Source organism: Tachypleus tridentatus, chromosome 2 (genome assembly GCF_004210375.1).
Source record: "Tachypleus tridentatus isolate NWPU-2018 chromosome 2, ASM421037v1, whole genome shotgun sequence".
NCBI classification, from domain to species: Eukaryota; Metazoa; Arthropoda; class Merostomata; order Xiphosura; family Limulidae; genus Tachypleus; species Tachypleus tridentatus.
The window spans coordinates 39,391,854-39,416,671 of record NC_134826.1 but is presented as its reverse complement, the minus strand read 5'-3'; the positions used below and the strand labels follow the sequence as shown (position 1 = coordinate 39,416,671).

General features: G+C 35.5%; 1 protein-coding gene across 7 annotated transcripts in view; it reads right to left on the bottom strand.

The window, feature by feature from the left end:
- Positions 1–21,295, bottom strand: part of LOC143241222 (latrophilin Cirl-like) — a 117,145-nt gene extending 95,850 nt beyond the window's left edge. For all 7 annotated transcript variants that reach the window (XM_076484760.1, XM_076484761.1, XM_076484757.1 and 4 more), the window contains exon 1: positions 20,901–21,295. The gene's annotated coding sequence lies outside the window, so the exon portion shown is untranslated. The remainder of the gene's footprint in view (positions 1–20,900) is intronic.
- Positions 21,296–24,818: the final 3,523 nt, after the last annotated feature.

Here is a 24,818-nt window from a genome sequence, read left to right as displayed (position 1 = left end):
CTAAACTGATATTTATACACCGATAATTCAATATTTGTACGCTGCCATTTTCTAATAGTATGCGGATCAACGGTATACTTATCCATTTTAATCATTAGCAGTAAGTTTACGCTTTTACAATGCTAAACTTCGAAATTTGATCCCATTTGGTGGACAGAGCACAGATATCCCATTGTGTATTTGTGCTAATACTACATAAACAAATCAAAATTGAAAAAAACAAGAAATGTTGGCCAATAGGTGGCTACTGATCATTAAGTGACAAAAAGAATTCACTTCGCTTTCGATTGACCTTTGAAATGGCTAATTTAACTAATTAATAAACATTTTAAGCATGCGATTTCAGACAGTGTTTGCTCATAATCTGTACAGTAATGGGTGGCACACAGTATTCAAGTTGTGAAATTCAAACATTAAAGCTCGAAGAGCGAAACTTGGCAGTATATACGAATAAATACTTTGACATTTGTATTAATTAAGTGTGGTAAAGACAAGACTATAAAAGAATTAAAAATAAAACTTAACTATGTAACTTTAAAAATATTTTGATAGCTATTTATAGCTAAATATACAAATATTTACAATATACAAATGCAATCAAGATTAAATTTCTGGTAAGTTTTCTGAAGTCTTTATATTAGTAGGACTAGTGCATCACTCAACTCCTCCTGTGATTTTTATATTAGTAGGACTAGTGCATCACTCAACTCCTCCTGTGATTTTTATATTAGTAGGACAAGTGCATCACTCAACTCCTCCTGTGATTTTTTAAAACTACTTTCAAAATTTCATTTAATTATTAAACCAAACATATTATTGTTTGGTACACAATCTTGCGTGCCGGTATTCAGTACCGCCTCTAAAATAATTTGTGTACCGGCGAGAAAGTCACCTTTGGTACTGTCTGTATTATATCTTGTTTTCTCAAACTTCACGCAACGCCCATGTTTTCAATTTCGATTTCATCAAGTGAAACCGAGAAGCATCTTTCAACATAACTGACAAATCGCAGGACTGTCTCGCGGTTTCTCTGCTGGAGGTTGGCAACTGACACTCATCGCTTCTGTGCCTCTGGTGTATTTAGGGCTTTGAACTAAGTTACAAGTAGAGTGTTACATTAAACAAACATAATGTGTTAAACCAAAACCTTCCATCTGGCTACTACAAATCTGAGTATCATTTACATAGTTCCTTGCTCTGCTGTACTATGAGGTCAAGATAACTAAGGTCACAAGTAACATCTTGCTGTACAATGAAAGACATGCTAGTCCTAAGCTCGCAAATGTTTATCCATGTAGCTTCCAATACGTCTCAGACATTTTCTACTTTGTCAACAAAATATTATTTGACAGGCTTTATAAGTGAGAAAGAAAAAGTAGGACAGTGTTTGATATCTGAAGCATTAACATTATAGAGATGTTAAAATGTGTTAATAAAACACTAAATACTTCTTTAAACACAAAAATACTTATTTCGTTTTTCTGGTATTCAAAACAATGATTGCCACGCACGCCAAATATGGCGTTAGAGAGATCTATAAGCAGAAAGATACACGAAAGAGAAGAACGTGTCTGGAATGTTCTAGTTTATTCCACCTAGCGTCACTTTTGAATAAAAAAAAATCACTTTCGGTGCAGAAAAATAAAATTACCGAAGCTTTAGATGCGAATAAATCCTTAAACCTATTTTTAATATAATAATTTCTCTTTGTTTAAATTAGATCCAAAGAGTACACGATAATCGAGACCTGACAAGCATATTAGTCGTTCACGTTGGTGAAAAGTCAGTTCAATGTACAATTATTCAGTGAAACTGTTCAATCCATTTCAGTTTTCCAATGTTTTACACGTATATTACAGAACGACGAAGGACTTCTAAGTAGCTACAGCCTAGTTTATCATTACTACATTAAAAACTTCAAACCACAGCTGAGTTTATAACGTTGCTCACGCTAACTTTGTGTGGTTTCTCTACAACGGACCCCAGAATATTATTTTATCGAAATTCTATATTATGTTCTGTTAACCTGCAGCGGGATTTTTCACATTCAAAATATGTGACTCTTCTACATACAACAAATACAAAGGCTGTTATCCACTTTAACTATGTCTTGCTGTTAGCACTAAATTGTGAAACCAAGCACTAAACTCCTGTAAAAAATGATAATAAAAATACGAATGGACTTTACACGAATCGCAATTCAGGTCTTTTCTTTACGAGTTAAATAATAAGATAAATTACTACACGGAACTACAGGTTACTATCAGAAAATGAACAAGTAGGGTTAAAAAAGTTTAAGTCACTCATTTTTGCTTCAACAAATTGACTGTCAATTAGAAGTCAACAATTTCAACCAAATAGAAAAAAAAATACAAAACAAAACAGTTTAAAATCTGAAAGTGCTCAGAAGCAAAAAAAAGAAAAATATTTTGCACAATGTGATGCGTCGTGGTGGCCTCGAGGTGGAGTGGTGACTTATTGTCTTTCCATGTTCTGTGATGTAGAGGCAGTGAAGACCAATCATCACGCAATAAGCAAGATCACCTTACTTTAGGGCGTTCAAAAGGTTTTTTGTCTCCAGACGGGGACATCAGTATGACTGAGTATTTTACGAATTTAGAAATCAATTAACAACAATTCTAACTAATAAAGTTATCATTTTAGCAACACAGGTGTAAATACTTTACTGGTGAATGTAATGCAGGCTTAGAATGATTTCTAAAAACAATAGTACGTACTTTCAAGGTAGTTGTTTGTTATTAGGCACAAAAAGCTATGTGTGCTCTGCCCACCACGGGTATCGAAAACGCAGTTTCTTGAGGTATAAGTCCGCAGACATACCACTGTGCCACTAGGGAGGTCAAGAACTTTTAGACGTGGTATTTTAATAATTTTTTATTTGTAGTTAAATACAAAGCTACACAAAGGACTATCTGTGTTCTGCCGACCACAGGTTTAGAAATCCGGTTTCTTGGGTTGTGAGTTTGCAGATATATCGCTATACCATGGGAGGAGTTTTTATAATTTGGTTGTATTTTACGAGGAAGAATAATATTCCATTACCCTAAATGTTAATCTAAATAAGATTGCTCTCTTAATTGCTCTTTTACCATTAATTCAAAGAGTATAATTAATTTTAATTGTCACTACTAACATATTCACGTATTTCTACTGTAATTAACAAAATAACACATAATATATAATATAAGCAGTTGTGCCCACGTGAAATATTTTACCTTTAGGAAAATATGCAAATTAATTAGTAAGCAAGAAGTTACAACTATTAACTAAGGAGTTACAACTAGTAAGCAAGGAGTTACAACTAGTAACAAGGAGTTACAACTTGAATTAACATTTCTGATATTTTGTTTTCTTTATTTTAAATTAAGTTTGGTTTGTTTTGTTTTAAATTTCGCACAAAGCTACACGAGGGCTATCTGCGCTAGCCATCCCAAATTTAGCAGTGTAAGATTAGAGGGAAGGCAGCTAGTCATTACCACCCACCGCCAACTCTTGGGCTACTCTTTTATCAACAAATAGTGGGATTGACCATCACATTATGATGCCCTTACGGTTGAAAGGGCGAATGTGTTTGGTGTGACGGGGATTCGAACCCGCTACCCTCAGATTGCGAGTCTAGCGCCTTAACCACTTGGTCATGCTGAGCCAATACATTTTTAAAAGGTTTCTAAACCGGTGTATCAACACTATATAAAACAAAAGAAATATATAATTCCAATTTTAAAACTATAGCAAGGTAATAAAATACAAAATATTTCCAGTCTTTCTTCTTAGGTTACTGTTAGACAAATGATGCCGCTAATAATCAGTCACGTGACCTGAAGTACAAATCATTAGTTGTTTAGATTACAACACACGCATATATAGTAGTCTCAAACAGTTCTACTCAGTTGACATTTTGAATTGATAACATAAGGTACTCCGAACTAGTCATGAAAGATTACTAGACCCCAGAGCGTCGTTATAAAATGTGTGGTAACTTTCAAAACCAACTGTATATTTGCTGAACAGCCTAAAGAGCGTAGATCATCACCCACAACGCAGGCAGGGGACTGATATTTGTCGAGTCTGGCTAACTGAGGTCGTGGGGTACCTGCTTCGAGATTGAATCATATCCGTCTTCACAAGGCCGGGGCTGTAAGTAAGACCCTTACGTCTATTCACAGCAAGACGTAAAATGGGTATCCTGCAATGATGCAGAGATGACATTCAACGAACCAACAGCACGTGGAGTGTTATTTGTTCTGAAAAATGAGTCACACCCATAAACCGGATAGCAGACCTCAAAGCATTTCAAGAACCAAGTACAACCCCATTTTAACAGAGGAACGTGACGCATATGATGGTGATGGTACCATGACGTCAACATCCTGAGATTTGCTCCCATTAAGCTTAGTTTGCAGTGTATATACCATATTTTAAGTTCCTATCTTGAAAACAGTTTTTTTCAAAGGAAAGATTGGATATACCCTGGGCCCTTATCAACAACTTGATTTTAAGGATGATGGGATGTTTTCACTGTTCATGAGGACCTAAGTCATATTGAAGTGAACTATATATATTAAGCTAAATTTACCAAATGCTCTTTTACAAGCACTGCCTGAGTGACCAGTCATTTACAATTCATATCAGATGACGATAAGGGCAGATTTAACTGTAAGGAAATATGGAAAGGGCGGAAATTTTGTATTTCTGTTTGTATTATGGACGGTTGTTGTTAAACGCAATGCTACATAATGGGCTGGCTATATGTACTCTGCCAATTTAAAGCTTTAAAAACTGTTCTAACGTCTTAATCCCGCAAATCTGTCGCTGATTCTTTGGAAAGCGTTTGCAATAGGAGGAGGGAGGGGTTTTGCATTTTGTGTAGAATTTGGACAATTACGACTGTAGTGTACATTAATTAAATTTTTACCGGGTTTGGTAAGCTTTGGTTCCAGACTCATTGACTTGAAGTTACTCTTTAGTGCGTCAGAAATGCAGTTTTCTGAAGGGGTATTGTTTTAAAAAGTACCCCTAGCTATATAAATAGTAGGGCCCCTCTCTTTTAATTCGGCTATAATACAACAAACACGTAACGTTTTTTCGTTTTTGGGCGAATATATTTCGGTATTTAGATGGTTTGTTTGTTTGTTTTTTTAATTTCGCGCAAAGCTACCAGAGGGCTATCTGCACTAGCTGTCCCTAATTTAGTAGTGTAAGACTAGTCATCACCACCCACCTACAACTCTGGGGTTCTCTTTTACCAACGAATAGTGGGATTGACCCTAACATTATGACGCCTCCACGACTGAAAAGGCTAGCATTTTTGGTGCGACGGGGATTCGAACCCGCGTCTCTTTGATTACGAGTCGCACGCATTAACCCACCTGGCCATGCCGGGCCCGGCATTTAGTTTGTATTAAGACATTTTTCAATATTAAAAAAAGAGATAAGAGTAAAATTAGTTAAGAACTACATACTTTGTTCTGCAGCTCCTGCAATTAGCACATATCCAGGAATAATCATTAGATATCTGATTTACATGAGACTGAACTGGAGGTAGTAGTGATTGATATTATTTTATAACAGTGACTTTCGTACCTTCTTATTGCCACGGGTAAACTATAGCAAATTCTGCTTCTTTTACACAGCGCGTGCAGAACATTTCATTACGCTTGATATAAGTATACATAACACTACTTCTAGCTTCTAGCAATACCATGGTGGTCAGTGCACTGTACTTGCAGTCGGCGAATCTTATCACCGAACATGCTCGTCCTTTCATGCGTGGTAATGTTATAACGTGACGTTCAAACAAACGTCACTTCCAAGTTCCAAGTCTAAGGAAAGAAATGTCTACATCCGCACTAACAGTCTCCAATTGTATGAATCCCTTCCTATCAGTCTGTGTTATTTTGACGGATGAAATTAACCACTGTGGAATTGTTTTCTTAGCTAGATAACAATTCAAATGTAGTGTTAAGATAAATAACGTGGTGTAAAATTATCTTTACCCTAATTCTGGTGTGTTTTCACACACTGTAAACCGATGAAACATTATATCTCACCAACTTCAGCAAGTTCAGATCTCATCAGTTGTTTATATCCAATATATAAATAACATCTCAAATACTAATATGCTTGTTGTATGCGACTTTGGTTTCTTTGAAATTAAGCACAAAGCTACACTATGGGCTATCTGTGTTTTGTCCACCCTGGGTATCGATAGCCGGTTTTTAGCGGTATGAGTGCACAAAAATACCGCTGTGCCAGTGGAGAGCGTTTTATGCGAGTAGGATTGAGGAGATCTGATATTGAACGAAAATATAGTTTGTTTGTTGGATTTGAATTACGCGCAAAGCGTCGTGGGTTCGAATCCCTGTCACGCCAAACATGCTTGCCCTATAAGCTGTGGGGGCGCTATAATGTGACGATCAATTCCACTATTTGTTGGTAGAAGAGTAATCCAAGAGAGTTGGCTGTGGGTAGTGATGACTAACTGTCTTCTCTCTAGTCTTACGCTGCTAAATTACGGAGGGCTGGTGCAGATAGCCCTAGTGTATCTTTGTGCGAAAATTCAAACCAAACAAACCAAACTTAATTTAAAATAAAGAAAACAAAATATCAGAATTGTTAATTGAAGTTGTAGACTGGTAGACTGATCATTAGAACCCACCGCTATTTCTTGGGCTACTTTAATCGAAGAGTGGAAATTGACCCACGACTCAAAACTGAGGATGACGATTTTTGTGACAACTGAACGAGAACCATGAACCACACACGGTCCATGGTTTAGAATTATTAAAACAAATGTGTGAAGGTTTTTATAATTGAATGTTAAGAATTATGTTCAAACTTTCAACCCGATTCTTGGAAACATAAATGATGGTAAATTAAGGTTTAAATGTTAAGACTTTTTGTTAACAAAAATACAGAGACAAGTAGATAAAAATGTAAGAAAACAACAAACAGATTACTATGTTTACAAAATATACAGATAAAGATAAAGTCAGATTGCAGATAAGACCCGATTCTAGGGAGCGACAGAAAATAAAAAAAACGATAGGTTGACAAGTGACACACGTCTATATATTGAAAGATAGTACACGTACTTGGACATCTCAAATATTTATAGTAATAAAACGGTATGCGAACAATAATTTAAGTTGTGTAATTCGAAAGCATTAATAACACATGTCCTTGTCGTTGTCTCAGCAATAAAACTTATGGCATATATCACGAAACACAGAGTTTCAATACCCGCAGTGTGAAGATGAGTGTGTGGTGATGACTAGCTGCCTTTCTTCTAATCTTAAATTACTAAACTATGGACGGTTAGCGCAGATAGACCTCGTGTAGCTTTGCGCAAAATTCTAAACAAACAAACAATGTGAATATGCTATTGTGTAGCTTTGTGTGTAATAAACAAGAAAACAAATACTTCGTTTGACCCAAGGATCAGTGGTGTGTTTAGGGAGGGCTCAGCCCGAGGGCACATGATCGTAGTGTAAAATTAAGTGGGATGTAGAGCTGACAGAACTTACAAGTCCGCGGGACCACACAACCTTAAACCCGCCACTGTCAAGGATCTTTTTCTTAAAAAAGGTATAGTAATATAAACAGTCTTAAACAGAAATGAATTAACTTTAACACTGATTTATCCACTGTTGAGGACATGTTTTCAAACTGCCGTGAAATAGAATAATGATCAATGCGTGTTTAATACGCATGAATACACATAACGTGTTGAAATTCCGAAACAACGCCTCTTCGCTTACACAAACAAATCATGTGTTTGTAATACCTGTTTTCAAAATGATGCAGTTGAACTTCGCTTTCTTATCGTAACGTTCATGTTACGGTTGCACAAGCGTACCTTGCTGTCCGCTTTACACCTGTACCCAATAAGTTTTACTCTGTTTTATAAACGCTCGTGCGTCCTCAAATACCTGTATGTATTTGTAAATACATATTCTTGGATATAATTTATGAACTTTTCACCAGGTGTGTAGCATTTGAGACCCCAAAGTCGTACAAAGGCCGTTTCATGATTTAAAACTTGTAAGTATAGAAAATAAGGAAACAAAAGAGTGCGCTTTTTCATACACGCATCTATAGGAACACAACAAAAATACATATATATATACGTTCATAGGATACATTGGTACCAAAAACTCGTAACGTACCATTTCTCTCCTGTACTTCCCGCTTATCCATTTACCACGGCATGTCTGTTGTAATTATCATCAATTTTCTTTTCCTATAAATTAGTTGAATGCTTCTATAACTTTCCTACAAATAGTGTCGTGTATTTAGTTGTATCTAAAATAATAAAGAAAACTGGTACTACTTAGATAAGTAAAATACGATCAATGATAAACATCTATCTTAGTAAACTTTTCCGTTTGTCTTGAAACGAAGCTTTCGAAAAAGAAACAGATCTTCAGAGAAACTCTTAAAAAAAAAATAGTGTAGTACATTCCAATACCCTGTTTTAGTTCAGTTTGAGAGGAAAAAGTATATTCTTAATCAGTAGTGTAGTTGTTTTTTACTTCAACGAAGGTAAATATATTTTTAAAAATATTTTTTATTATTGAAAAATTTGGTTTTATTACAAAACGTATGAAAATTGTGATAGAATGGTGATATCTCTGTTGGTATGAAATGATCCTGTTAGTTTTCTCTATCGAATGATACGTGATACGAATGATAGAAATTCTAATAACGAGATTCAGAAGAAACATGACGATTACTAAAGTTATTGGGAAAATAAGCATCGAAGAGAGGTTCATACTTTATTCATTATATGTGTTTATATATATATATATATAGATAGATGCGTGTGAGTGTGTAGTGGTGATACAACTCTGAGAAAGTTGCGAACGTTTTACTTTTACTTACATGCTAGTTTGTTGATGTGGTGAACATAAATTCGATTACGGCCCTATTCTATTGTTACAATATGTGCTTTAGGATGCAGTGTGTAAAGTACAACTGGTATATGTGAGAAATCCATTAGTGAGTAATAAGAAAAATAGCAGGCTTTCAGTACAAAACTGGCTGCCTGGCATCATCTCGTACTCCACCAATCACCTCTGCTCTTGTAATAGCATAAATCCAGCCTGTATTACTGTCGTTCATTTCACAACAGTTGTTGATATATATATTTATATTTACCCTTATTTGTCAGATTTTAAATCATTTCATATTCTCTTAAAATTTTAATGTAATCATGTTTAGCTTCACTCGATCAACCGACCGGCTGATTGTCTAACTGCTTTGCTGAACTGTCGGTTGGTATATATGGAACGTGACAGTCTGGGTCACTCACTCATATCAGTTCCATTCTGATAAATAAGGAAAAATTTATGATTGTTGATAATATATTTCCAGAGAGGATTGGCCTATAAGTTACATTTTTTCTCACTAGATGGCACGTTGATCAGCTACACAGATTCACGAAATGCAGACGAGTTTTGTTTGTTTTCAACACATAGCTTATACAACAGAGAAACTAACTCTGGTTCAGTGGAAGACACGCGAATAACTAGAACGAAGAAAACAACTTTACTTAACTATATAATATAATATATATAACAACGTTCGATCACCTTTACTCGAATCTCTTAATACATAAATACCAAAAAATATTCTACTTTATAAAAAAAGTTTTATGATATAGAACTTTCTTACGTTTATCATACAGCCAATAAGTACGAAAAATTATATAAATTATTTATTGGCTCAAACACTAACGTAGAATACTAGACCTCTAGGTTGTATGACGAGATAGTTGAAGTGCTATTTTATGAATTGTGGTTCTGATATACAAGTCGCGACAGCACCTACGATATAATAGCTACAAAACAACACCTTTCCATGTATATCAATGGATGTAAGTTTTTTCACACTAAATCGTTAGGTCTGTTTAAATATCGTTTACTTGGACTTGAGCACAAACGTCAGGGCAGTATGTACTTTTCTGTTCTTTGAGCCAAAGACTCTTTCATTTTGTTTCACAGATTTTTAAAACGATTTAGAAAAGTCATTATTGTATCCACTGTCATGATCATTTTTGATGTTTTCATATAAAATCATAAAATTCCTGTCGGTTATAACTCTCTCGAATGCCGATAACTGATATTATTTGTCCAACTGTTATGTTGAATGTTTCTTGAATACCTCTCTCTCTATTCATGTATGGACGGTTCTCATGTTCGTATCAAGATCCACCTGTCTCCTATTCTGAGTTATTAAATGCTATAGGCTATAGAAAATAGATAAAACAAATGCGTAAAGGAATATCATTGGCCACACTATAGGATACGGTATCTTCACGTAGCTTATAGTGGTAAACTCACACAATGACTATTTGTGTTAGCAGAATAATTAATGCAAATAAATTGCCGACGGTCGCTGTCCATGCGAAGAATAGTTTCCCAATTAAGCAATGCTAACATCTAACCGACTTGAACACATCAGGAAAGTTCTAATTTCTATCGCTAGCGCAGCCCCCCAGGGGCAGGGTGGGTTTCCATTGTCAATCAGACGAGTCTTTCTGCTAGTAAACATTACAGACGTTGTTTCTTATAAGCTCATTAACTTACTCACCCACAGTCGTGACAAAACTTGCTTTCTATTTCTCTTTGTTATGAACAGAAATAACAGATTTCAGTTCACAAGTAGTTTTGTGAACATACATATTACACGTTCAGTTAGCTGGATGTCTCCTTTTCAAATGTTTATTATATATATCTCCTGTTAATGAAAAACAAACAAACGGGGTTGTACTCGTATATGAGTATTGGCTGTTTACCTAATACACTCCGAGGGTCGCGGGTTCCAATCCCCGTCACACTAAACACGTTCGCCCTTTCAACCGTGAGGACATTATAATGTTACGGTCAATCCCACTATTCGTCGGTAAAAGAGTAGCTCAAGAGTTGGCGGTGCGTGGTGATGACTAGTTACTTTCTCTCTAGTCTTACACTGCTAAATTAGGGACGGCTAGCGCAGATAGCCCTCGTGTAGCTTTGCACGAAATTTAAACCAAACCAAACAAAACAAAAACCTAACGGACAATACTCAACGCTTAGTTGTGATCGTTGTCTTGATAACACTTTTTTGATTCGAAATTTAAAATAATGCCAAGGACGTTCTGTATCGTTGTAACTTTACTATGTGTGTGTGTGTGTTATACAATATGTGCTGAAATGTGCAACGAAATAATTACCTTATTGCTCTTACTTGCTGGAACGAAGCCTGATCTCTAAAATTCGACATAAGAGTTACTAAAATTGTATACCACGTATTATATAACCAATCTTCCATGCATTTTGGACGTGATAGTTATAATTGATACTTATTCCACCAGTTTTACATTTGCTTTAATATTTTAGGCTTAAGCTTGCCTCTTCTGGTTCTACTTATAAATTTCTTGCACTATTTTCTCTATCTTGCTCCTCATTTTTGCCGAAACTTTGACGTGGTTTACTTGAATTGATTAAAAAAAAATCCCTTGCGTCAAAACCTCTGGTACATTTGCTTGCCTTCTATGATTACTCACAGGTTAAAACAAACAAAACTCCACGAAATCTTCAGCTACACACACACATAGTCAGTGGGCTTGCAAGAACAGCAACAAATTTAACGTCTCGGGCACTACCACTGAGACACCAAAAACAAATGTATATATTAATTACTCCTATTTGAGTTGCTCTTTATACAATGGTTATAAGTTACATCTTTGTGATCGCTCCGTACGAAACATATTGAGCTTTATGGACAAAGATAAAAGCTGTATTATCACAATCCAATATCTTCAGTAGTCTGATACACAATATATGCCGCTTTGTGTAACTCTGTGAAAATTAGGACTGACTCAATATGTCATCAAAGTTTATTATGCGATTTTTCTTTTCTCGCGTATAAAAGAACTACAACAGCAATCAATACAACTACGTTTTGTGACATTTGACTTGTTTATCTGGAAAAAAATCGTTTCAGGTCTTCTCTAGATAAAATAATAGAATTATTAATCTACAAATATAACAACTAATTTGTTGGTAGAGATATCGTTATAACGGCAGGATTGTTAAGTTACAGACAAACAGACAGACAGAATGATAGAGTTGCTAGGTGACAAAGAAATATACAGAATTGTTGATAGACAGAGTGAAAAAGTTACGATGGGTAACAGACAACGGGACAAAGTTTTAGGCAGATAGAGTGATTTCTTTTGGCAGACAGGTAAAGCTGCAGTATATATTAAGAAAGAGTTATTAACGGACAACTAAATAGAATGACAGTTTTACTGATACAACAGATAGAAAAAGCGCTTTTGCAGTGTGTATATACCATAATGACCGTTGCTTACTCTTTCTGTGCATTATTTATTTACTGTTCATCTCAACAGGTGTTGTGAGCGTGTACCTGATTCTTCATATTCAAACTATGTCACCTAATATATTAAGATAAATGGACTCACTTACTTAACATGCTAGGTGAGATGTATCTGATAATGCTTATTCACAAAATATAAACATATGTTTACAAATATGAATCGATATGTTATAAATACCTATATAACTTACATGTTATTCATCGGGTTATTCTTGAACGAAGTTACACATCATGCGGCTGTTATCGACCAGTTTTTTAATACTTGAAGAAGTAATACTTAAAATTAATGTTCTCAGACTTTATATATATAAATATATTTAATTACTACCTGATGAGTATTATAAATATCTCTTTCTTTGGTCAAACTCTATAGTTTTAAGGTTAAATTATAAATCATCGAATAATTTATGCACTTGACCAGTTCAATAAAATGAATGCATTTCTGTACTATTTCAAGAAACTTTTTTATTTGAAACACGTTTATTACTGTAATGACAGTACGCACGTGATACACATGTTAAGAAATACTCAAAGGTAATCTACTAAGAATTTATCATCTCTTATTTTCTCTGTGAAATAATATTGAAATTCCACATGAAAAGCGTGGAAGCTCTCGCCTTGAGGAGATAACAAATATATTCACTGACGTGTAAACTTCATAGTTTTGGTGATATGAAAAAAGTGCATACTTCAAAAATTATTCTATATTAAACGAAGTGCATCTATATATATTCTTGTATTTCCATAATGGGTAATAAGACGTAAGTGCTTTTGAAAAATTTTCGGTATTTATAAATCTAAACCAATATTTTTTTTTTTGTATCAGCTAACATTACATGCTGTTATATATATTTTTTGAAAGAAATAGCTATTTATGTTTTATCTTATATCATATAAACATTAATGCTTACTAAACTCAAGTTAAAAAAAGATATAAGATTTTGGTTTTAAAAAAAATCTGATTTTTCAAAAATATATTTTATCTCATGAACAGCACCAATCACGTGAAAGTCTTTCATTTTACATACACGTGTAGTACAATATACAATCATCATGTTCTGTACTGATCTTCTGTAGATAACATGCCAGCTGTTGCTATGGTATTTACTTTAAATCATCAATATACAAACAAACATGAATGTTGCTGAAGTCATGGCCCGGCATGGCCAAGCGTGCTAAGGGTTCGCATCCCCGTCGCGCCAATCATGCTTGCCCTTTCACCCGTGGGGGCGTTATAATGTTACGATCAATCCCACTATTCGTTGGTAAAAGAGTAGCCTAAGAGTTGGCGGTGGGTGGTGATGACTAGCTGCCTCTAGTCTCACACTGCAAAATTAGGGACGGCTAGCACAGATAGCCCTCGATTAGCTTTGTGCGAAATTAAAAAACAAACAAAAAACAAAATTTTGCTGAAGTCAACCTATACAAGTATGACAATAAGAGCAGAATGAAGCGATTATTATAGACTTTTCATACTTTCGTACTGATATATAGAATTTTCTAAAAAATTCAAATACATTCGTGTGTACATATTTATAAATATTATGTTGATAAAATCAGAAATAAAAGCAAAAAAGGGAACACAGGAATTGTATCAACATGTCAGATTTTGTAAACTCACATCACGCAGTGCTAATAAACAAAACCATTATGCGTCACATCTAATCTGATGAGTTGATGTCACTCAAAACTGTATGTTTATTCATAGCTAAATATTTTAGGAGTGTGACTGTGGATATTGACAACTGTAGTCGCCCTGGGGCATTTTCTTTATGTACTGTATATCGTTTCGTTATATAATACTATTGCAGTTTGGAGAATGTACGATTCCATACAAGCATTATCTTCTATCCTCAGCTGATGTACTCACAAGGGAAAAGTTGGAATACGCTAAAAAAGCTTCGGTTTCTGATCTCGACGCTGTGCTCGAGGTATTTCTTCTCATGTTGTATCCTCAGAGACACCCATAAATGTATACATTAACTTCCCTCCCCCCTTCTTGATATGAGGTCGAATTTAGGACCGAGAATATGTTAGAAGAGCGATAAACTACGGGCGGTAGTTGAGGACTTAATACAATGGTGTATGATCGAAAATGTGCCAGTAGTAAAAGGAACGTTGCATATTATCACATTTTAACACATCTAAGGTTACATCTGGGGTCAAATTGAAGCAATCATCAAAACAATATAATAGAAACAGTTTTGTAGTAATGACAAAAATTACATTGATAGTTCTTAATCAGTCTTATAATGATGACGGAAATTACGTGAGTAACTCTAATCAGTCCTATAGAAATGACGGAAATTACGTGGGTAATTTTAACAAACTCTATTGTGATAATGAAAATTGCACGGGTAGCTCTAATCATTTAGAGCTAATTAGGTCATGTGGTGTATTTCTTTCATAAAATCTATACATACACAAAGTTATATTGAACACCTTTGAATATGTAAAGTGACGCCACAGAGAGTTGATCGCTTTTGGAAATAGTATATAGAATATATAAATGCCCTTTCCGATTCAAATTATTCATATACTCAGATCATAAAGTTGTGTTGACATCGAGGATTTAGAATTTTGAAGCCGATATTGAAAAACTAAAAAGATTTGGAGCAACCTGGAATAGCAAGACCATTCAGAAAGAAACCTACGTTATAGCTCAGTGACGGTAAACAAAATGCAAAGCCTTGTAACAGGTGAGAATCCACAAACGTAACGGTCAGTGGCAAATCCATTCATGGGTCTCACGCAACAATAGGAAACATAATGTAAAATAAACTTTAGTCCGGAAAAGCGACACAAGTTACATATGCACAAGTTCTTTCCACAACATATCCTTTAACAATCGCATACCTCACAAAGCTGGAAAATCGTGCTGTTCCATTCAAAGATATGCTTTTAAACTCGACAGACACAGCGCTTAAGGATTTCTCTGCGATCGGACTGGTGCAACAGACGCTGATAAATTGCCATCTCCGTAAAGTGAATAGATTATGGAAAGCATGCAGGAAGGAGAGGTATGTTTTATACATGACGGTTTTACGAAATAGTTTTATTACAAAGAAAACTGCGTTGCATGATTATAGTCACATTTGCCAAATAGAACATGACTGATCGTGGCAACCAGAACTGTAACTGCGTGGTAAAGCTCCAAAATCGTTTTCGTACAATATTCCTTTTGTACGATAAAGAATATCCGAATACTCTACGCATATAACTGTTTTTATTCACAAATACTTAATCTAGTCGTGACCAATTTATCTAACGTTAGTATTAAGCACTTTCAAGGACGTTTCCTGTATTGGGAACGGTCACTATGTGGATATGTACAACAGTCAGACGTGTCTTTAAGGTTCTTCTGGTATCCAATTAATGTTTTAGAAATGGACGCATGTTTACAAGCGGTCTTTCAGTCTTCACTGGGGTTTTTCTTTTCACGGGCCCGGATTGGCCAAGTGTGTTAAGGCGTTCGACTCGTAATCCGAAGGTCGCGGGTTCGAATCCCGGTCGCACCAAATATACTCGCCCTTTCAGCCGTGAGGACGTTATAATGTGACGGTCAATCCCACTATTCGTTGATAAAAGAGTAGCTCAAGAGTTGGCGGTGGGTGGTGATGACTAGCTGCCTTCCCTCTAGTCTTACACTGCTAAATTAAGGATGGCTAGCACAGATAGCCCTCAAGTAGCTTTGTGCGAAATTTAAAACAAACAAAACAAACTCTTTTTCACGTAGTTACTTAAGAAAGAAGAAGCACAAAATAGAACACAAAGTAGCGGAACTGTAGAATCAACGATGATTAAAATATTACACTTTTTGAGTGATATTTTGACACAAAACAAAAGCTAAAATACTGGATATCCTAAAAAAACGTTTTTAATGAATGTAAGCGGGTCACCATGGCCAGGTGATTAGGACACTCGACTCGTAATCGGAGGGTAGCGGGTTCGAATCCTCATCACACCAAATATGATCGCCCTTTCAGCCGTGAGAGCGTTATAACATTACGGTCAATCCCACTATTCGTTGGTAAAAGAGTAGCCCAAGAGTTGACGGTGGGTGGAGATGACTATCTGTATTCCCTCTAGTTTTACACTGTGAATTAGGGACAGCTAGCGCAGATAGCCCTCGTGTTGCTTTGCGCGAAATTCAGAACAAACAAATAATATAAAGCGCTGCATTTATTGTACCTGACCCTCCCTAGGTCCACCCCAAGGGCCTGAATACCCACAATTAGAAACAGCTGCATTTATTTTTTCATAATACTCTTTTATATTTGTAATTTATTATAGCACCATTAAAAGGAACTAGTGGTAAATATTGTTTTATAAAATTTTAATTTGTTTGTTTCACTTATTTAGTTAGAAAAAAAAATGATATCGTTAGACAAAATCAGTTATAGATCCAGTTGTGTTTCGTCATTCGATAACCTTGATAAAATTACATTCAAAAGGCAACAGTAAAACGCTATGTAAAAGAGACATGATAAGATTACTAGGTAACTTAACGAAATAAAATTTGTCATTTTCTTTACTTAGAAACTTTTTCGGGAATCTATAACTTTCTTATTGTATACATCCAATACTTCTCGAAATAAAAACAAATAAATTTGATTTCGGCACGTGACCATTTTCATTTTATTTGGGTTTCATCAGCTGAGTCTGCCTTTTTTTTTCTCGGCCTATTAAACGAGCTGCTTTATTAACGTAATTCCAAGAGAACATTGGACCTCTGATAAAAACAGGCATTTAGTAAATGACATGACTCGAAGAACATTTGGCAAGTCCTTACTCACACGTTTGATTATATTTATTCGGTCTTGAAGCTCAAGGGTTACTTTAATAAAAAGTGTATTAAGATTATTTATTAAATTTAAACAGGACGACACGTTTTTAAAGCAACTCTGTTTTCCATGACCGGGCAGAAATGTTGCTGTCCCTCTAGGAACTGCGAGCATTATACCGCTAGCCGAGCCTCAAGATGCTGAACGGTGAGGTCGTCACTTCCTCAGCTGAGTCGCAAATGGGCCATTTCGCCCAAACAGCCAGATCAGCTAATTATTCCTTGCGGCTCGAGATACGCAACATACGCATAAGTTTCTTAGCGGTGCCAAGATGAATACAGAAACTGAGTCGAGACGAGAGCTTGTTATGCCGTTGTTCATTATATCTAATCAGATGAAACAAACCAACGCGTTGAATCGTCACGTGAATATCTAGAACATGTTAACTAAGAAACCACAAATTAAAGACGTTTGCCATATTTACACATTGCCATCCTGCCAGGCGTTCGTAACGCAATAATGTCTGATTAAATAATAAAAATACTACGCAGGCATTTGAGTTTCAGTGTTCGCTCTGTGGGGTAAGACTGCACGATTTTCGTGCTACCATCCGAGAAAATGGACAAAATATATTATATTAGCGTTACGAAATAAATATGTACCTTTCTTCAATGCATCGATCAGAAATATCACATTACAGGCGTATTATGCACGTGACTCTTTTACGCAGCAGTCCTGAACAATTAATATTCGAGGAAGTGCTTCTTTTACCTCAAAGTAAGTGTCATTACAGCAAAATAAACTACATAAATATATGGTAAGACTATAACTATAAATGAAATTATCTTCTGAAGCACGTAAGTGAGCCACAAAAAATCAGAAAGGCAGATAGACTTGACCCACGGAACATGCATGTTTAGGGTCAGCGTTAAGTACCGGCGAATAATAAAGAGTAGCCCGCGTGATACACATACACAGGCACGCCGACGATTCATGCTAACGGGCTAAGATAAAATATATCATTACACTATTACAGTTAACACACACAGGTGTTACATAACTCAGTGACCTATTTATTTCAAAGTTTTATCATAAGTGACAGTTTTAGGAAGATCTGAAATATCTGGTTAAAATCGTTCATACAACTGTAAACATAGAGATATATAAATAGTCTCAGTGTTCTTTTACATATACCATGTTATTAAGACAAATTTTATATATTTTCCAGAACACGACTCTTAAGTGTATGTGTGTGTTTTCCTATATAACAAAGCCACATCGGGCTATCTGCTGAGTCCACCGACAGGAATCGAAACCCTGATTTTAGCGTTGTGAATCCGTAGATTTACCGCTGTACCAGCGGGGAACTCAAAATTCTTAAGTCAAGCACTGAAATGCAATTATTACTTAAAGATAAACTTTCAATAATAATAACAGCTGTTGACACTTAAAACCTGTAATCTTATATATATATATATATATAGTTTCTTTTTGCGGTTTTAGCAAATCAGAAACATGTTATCTGTAACCGAAAATCCAGGGTTTCGAGTGACGTCGGTAATATTCGGCTATTGGAAATTCAATAATTCCAAATATTTTTGGTTTCGCTTATTAAGCGAAGAGATCGAAAACAGGCTGTCTGCACTATGTCCATTACTGGGATCGAGCCCTCAAATTTAGTGCTAGTAGCCCTTAAGCTTATTGTTGAGCCATCAGCAGAGAAAGGACAATTTCGTTTAAAAAAATAACAAGAAGAAAGTTTTTTTACACATGAAACTAAAATTAATATCCATATAATTAAAATTTTCTTCTCAAGAATACCCTATTTCGGTATAACAGCAATCAATAGGTTTAACTTGGTTGCTTTGTAATATCATCCGTAGCCGGTTGAATCCATAATACAGTATCATATTGAGCAATTTTCTGTTTATACCTATTTCAACGGTCACTTAACAAAACGGCCTAAAAAACTGCGTAAAATATTATTTTATTTTGTATGTAATATACGAAAGAACCACGGAATCTAGTTGTGGGTTTAAATGCGATATTGGTGGTGACATTTGTTTACAGTTTTTGTATGAACCTTACACTTTTAGAAAACCTGTAGCGAACGAACACATAGACCTAAAGCAATTCAGTGCAAATATTCTTTAGATATATGCATTTCAAGAATCTAACGTTAATTGTATGGTTAACGTTCAGCTGATACACAACCAAAACTAGCCTTTCAAACCAACGAACCGTTAGATATCCAATCATTTGATCGGTATATAAATGTAATTCAAAGAAAATCGACACATTGTTGTCAAATCATTTGTTACTGAGGAAACACAAGAGGAAAAAGTAATGTGTTTTGTTCCACTTTCTGCGCCGACTATTTAAAATTCATGTTTCTTTAACCAGTTCTGTATTATGTAACTAAGTACGTTTTAAGTATCCACCTATCTTTACGCTATCCCTTATCACGTTACATAAATGTTAAAACATCTACAAAATGTTATGATTAACCACGAAACACACCCAATTTTCATGAGACGCCAGACAACACGAAATACACATATTCTCTCATTGCTTTACACGCACAACATAACTGTGGGCTCTCTTCTAATCTTGGAACTTTCGTTTTCTCTTTGTTCTGGACGTAACACTTCATAACATCATGGATACACCCTTCTTATATCGCATTATAACTATTATGTCTAACATAGCTATATTATCTTCACATCACTCTAGAACTAATATGTATAATATACATCTTTAGTTCGCTCTAAAACTAATGTGTATATGATAGTTAATCTTTAGATCACTCTTGAGCTACCGTGTTTAACACATCTACGTCTTCAGAGAACTCTAAAACTAATACGTACCACATAGTTATATCTTTAGATCACTCTTGAGCTACTGTGTTTAACACATCTACGTCTTCAGAGAACTCTAAAACTAATACGTACCACATAGTTATATCTTTAGATCGCTCTAGAGCTAACACGTATATCACATCCACATCTTTAGCTCACTCTGGAACTAAAATGTATAATATAGTTACATCTTTAGATCGCTCTACAGATACATGTATAATACATCCACATCTTTAGACCGCTCTGAAACTAATGTATATGCTATAGTTCCATCTTTAGATCGCCATATAATTAATATTTATGATACAGCCACATATTTAGGTTGCTCAAAACGTCTTTATGACGTATCTATATCTTCACTATCATGAATGACTCAATAAACACTCCTAACTTTATATAACTAATTATCTTGTATAACGTAGCTATATCCTCGCCGCATAACTATACAATAATCATGTACAGCGCAGGCTTTTCATATCACTCTAGAATTACCACATATATCTCAAGTACACCTTTCACACGTCTACGAATCTTTCGTGTATAACGCATAAATCTCTGTATTTTTCATAAAAGTAATATAACATGCGGCCATTCTACGCAAAAGGCTTGAGATGGACGCCAATATAACGAAGGCAATTATTATATCAAGCGATTAAAACCTCCTTATTGTAAAACTAAAAGTAACTAGTCCCGTTATGAAAAACTTCTCTTGGAGTCTGCTAAACTGAACAAGCAAACAAAGAACGTATATTACAGTTTGTTCCTGTTTCGCGTTGATTTTTGCTTATGATACTAGCGGTAGGTGTATTTTTACAATACGTAAAGTATTACGCATAATACGGTGTCCACTTACTTGAGTTTATATTCCCGAAAACGACTGTAAAACACAGAACTGGTGACCTTAAAATGCTGTCAATAGTACTGATACAACTGAAGTCTATTGAATAAATATTTGTTGAGAAACCTGTTGTTGTCAGGTTCAGTCTTCTCTGTTAGTGAGTACTTTTCAAGAAAGATATCAAAATCAAGACTGCAACAACAAAGGGTCACCTGATGGAACACGGGTCTGTTGGAAAACAAAATAATTCTTTTTTTTTTATGTTAAATTGCTTGCCTTGCAAGAAACGAATCTGGCGTAGAAATAGTCGCTTCTTCTGTCTAGTGAAGGCTACTGTCAAATGGTGTCAGAGAAGCTGGTGTGAAGACTCCGGTTGAGAAGCGTACGCGACTTTCTCCCGACGCCAATCTAAAACTTCAGCCCCAAAAGATTGCGTTTCATTGGCGTTCTCGATAAACCATCGAGAACTAGCGACACCTCGCGGCTATCACGTAAGAGTGCAACATGCACTGATGAGTCGGATGTCAAGTGGTGGTTATTCGAGACATACTGCTTAATTATACAACATATGAATAAACAACGTTCACTCCACTTTTGCACAGTAATGTTTAGGTGCACAAAAGGCTTAAATTGCACTTCAATTAGCTCAGTAAAGCATCGTATCAGCTATGGTAGTTGATGGTCAGTTAAGTGAACAGAGGACACTTTGAATGAAAACAGTTTAATGAAAATTTTAGCACTACTCTGTGAATAACTTCTCGTTGGTTTTACACGTTAAAAGATGTAAATTTACACGTGGAATTAAATAGGTGAACTCTAAGTATCAGAGCTATAAATGAGATATCCAAGTTGTTGTTTTTTTATCTATCAAACTGGCATAGAACGTAGAATACGCACAACAAGTAACAAAGTATAGTGCAATATAGTTTTCACACAAGTCTCAAAACTCTACCGCTTTCGAACGGTTCACTGTTCTTCTTAAAGAGAATAAAGAGGTTTGTTGAAAGAGCGTAATGAAACGTATAGCCATGTACGTAGTGCTGTATCGTGCAGACGTATCTCAGCGTACGGAACCGCTCATGATGAAGTGAAGACGTATGACAAACATAATACAGACTTTTCTCGGTATAGGCACATTAAAACATACTTCCAAATAAAGACGGCAATTACGTAGACAAAACAAACAAACAAAACTGTTGAAAAATATTTCCAATTTGGACATATCTGTGTTTTCAATAAACGAGATGTGAAATAAGCTTCTACTGACAGCTATGCCTAAAAAAAACAAGCTGTTAATGTAGGCACGTTTGAAACATTTTTTTCCTTGTTATTTTTTGGAGCCTGATTTTACGAGCTTATAAGTCTTAAAATCAAACAACTCCCTTTCGTTTTCGTGTTTTACATGTTAGTAAGAAATAAATGTAATGATATTTAAAGGCTGATTAAAAATGTTTTGGCTTTAAGTAACATCGTTGCACGTCAGGGAATAGATTTTTTTTTTTTTTTTTAATTTCGCACAAAGCTACACGAGGGCTATCTGTACTAGCCGTCCCTAATTTAGCAGCGTAAGACTAGAGGGAAGACAGCTAGTCATCACCATCCACCGCCAACTCTTGGGTTACTCTTTTACCAACGAATAGTGGGATTGACCGTTACTTTATAACGCCCCCACGGCTGGGAGGGCGAGATGTTTGGCGCGACGAGGATGCGACCCGTGACCCTCAAATTACGAGTCGCATGCCTTAACACGCTTGGCCATGGCGGGCCAAATTCACGAAATAGGACAGTGTAATTATGAAGGCTCATTTGCTCATGTTTTGCATGTAAAGGTTTCATCCTTCCATTGTTTTATATATACTGTATCTTATCAAAGTCCCTTCGACTCAGAGAAAAAAACAATAGAAAATGACTCTTTTATAAAACACAGTATTTGGTTGTCGCATTCTATTAACAGTAAGTCAAGGGCTTAGTAATAGATGTGGCAAGAGGGGCTGTTGCTTTATGTTCCAATATACGTTGAGATTCACTGAAATTCGTGCAAGTTTCGAACGAAAAATAAGACAAAGATAAAACAAATAAGTAGGATTCAGAAACAATAAAAAATCGAACAGAATTTTGTCTTCCTTTAATATCTATTGCGTGACTTTTCAACTTCTCTCTCTTGGAATTGTATTAATGTTGATTATGTAGTAAGAAAAAATACAGTGGTGAGTATTCGCAAACAGTATGTTTATGAAACTAATATTACGTTACCTGTCATTACAATAACGGCGAGATACAATGTAACGTACAGAATTAATAGGCCGTACTATTAATAAAACAGCTGGTTTTATGACTATTGTATACTTAGAGAGACAAGTCGATTTTGAAGAAATGAGTTAATAAAGTTTGCTTAATAAACATTGAGCGTAAAGGGGTAATTTGCTCCGGGAATTATTAATATTGATTTACCCTTGGAAACTTGAGGTAAAGACTTGATTCAGCAATTGTTATTACCATTGATTTACCCTTGGGAAATGGAAGTAAAAACTCGATCCAGCAATTATTGTCATTGATTTACCCTTGGGAACTGAAGGTTAAAAACTCGGGCCGACAGTTATTGTTACCATCGATCTGTCCTTGGGAACTGGATATTTTCAACAGCTAGGTTTTCAAAAAAAAAACAATCGTTTTTAGTGTCAACGTAGACGTTGTACAATTTAACGTCTTAGCGAATACTTTAGACGACTAGCCCAGAAAAGTGACAAAAGCATTTTTAAAAGATTCGAGAAAGGTGTTAGCGAGATCCCGGATTTGCACTCAGCTCTAAGTAAAAGAAACAAAACAAATCGTTTAAATTTCCATCCACCTTCTAAAACTTGGCTTACTTGCTGGCAACTGAAAACTTATTTTTGAGTGATTCAGGGTGTGCACCAATTGCATAATATTATTATCCATCCCAAGAACACTTAAAAGCTTAGCGATCATTCTCAAATTTATTGTATGCATACAGTTGTGGGAGATGAGCTAGTTTTAAGGGGAGATTACAACCCTAAAAGTAAAATCAAGGTCGATGGTATTTTAGACCGTTGCAGGACCATCGAGTTCTGCAACCATCAGAAGATGGTTGTACTGAAATACATCTTCTACACACGTATCTTTTTAAACTCTTGTTTCAAACACTAAGATCAGTTCTGTATATCACTTTATCCATTCCCTATTTCTTTAAAACCAGAAGATATTTTTCTATTTTTTTAATAGTTAGTACATAATGAAAAATCTCTTAATCAGACGAACTTTGTTCTTTTTTCATTCTCACGGCTATACACATAATATCAGTTATAATAATTTTATTTCATTTTTCACGACTATCGGTTACTATAACTTCTTTTCTCACCACTACAAAGGCAATATCAGTCACTGTAAATTTCTTACCTCACTCACGAGTCAAAACATAATATCTCCTCGAGATGTATTCCTATATGTGGTAAAGAAACCTGCCAGAGAAAGTTCTTTCTTCAGTTTACTTCATCTGGGATCTGAGCATTCATTCACTTATTTGTCGTGTTTGACATTCCGAGAAAGGGAAGAGAGAATTCTGGTGGTTGAGGGGCGTCTTTGATGAGTCGGTTTATGTCTGTGGCACTTTAATATATCACTTTGACCTTGAATTATTGTACACAGGCGGCCTCGAGATGGCTCATCCGGGGTCATTTGGCTGGTCCAGTTAGATCAGGGTCAACTAAGTAACACTGTTATTTGTTCTCACCAGGTGCTGCGGACATTGTAACTGATACTGGTGTTTGGTTATAATGCTCATGAATCCCTGACATCTCCACAATGCTTTGCTTTAACATTGTAATGCATCTCCTTGTAGACTCTATGGTGGGTGGAGTTACTTGGCATTGACGGTTCTCTATTTTGTATGGATCCTGTACCCAGTGACCAAACAAA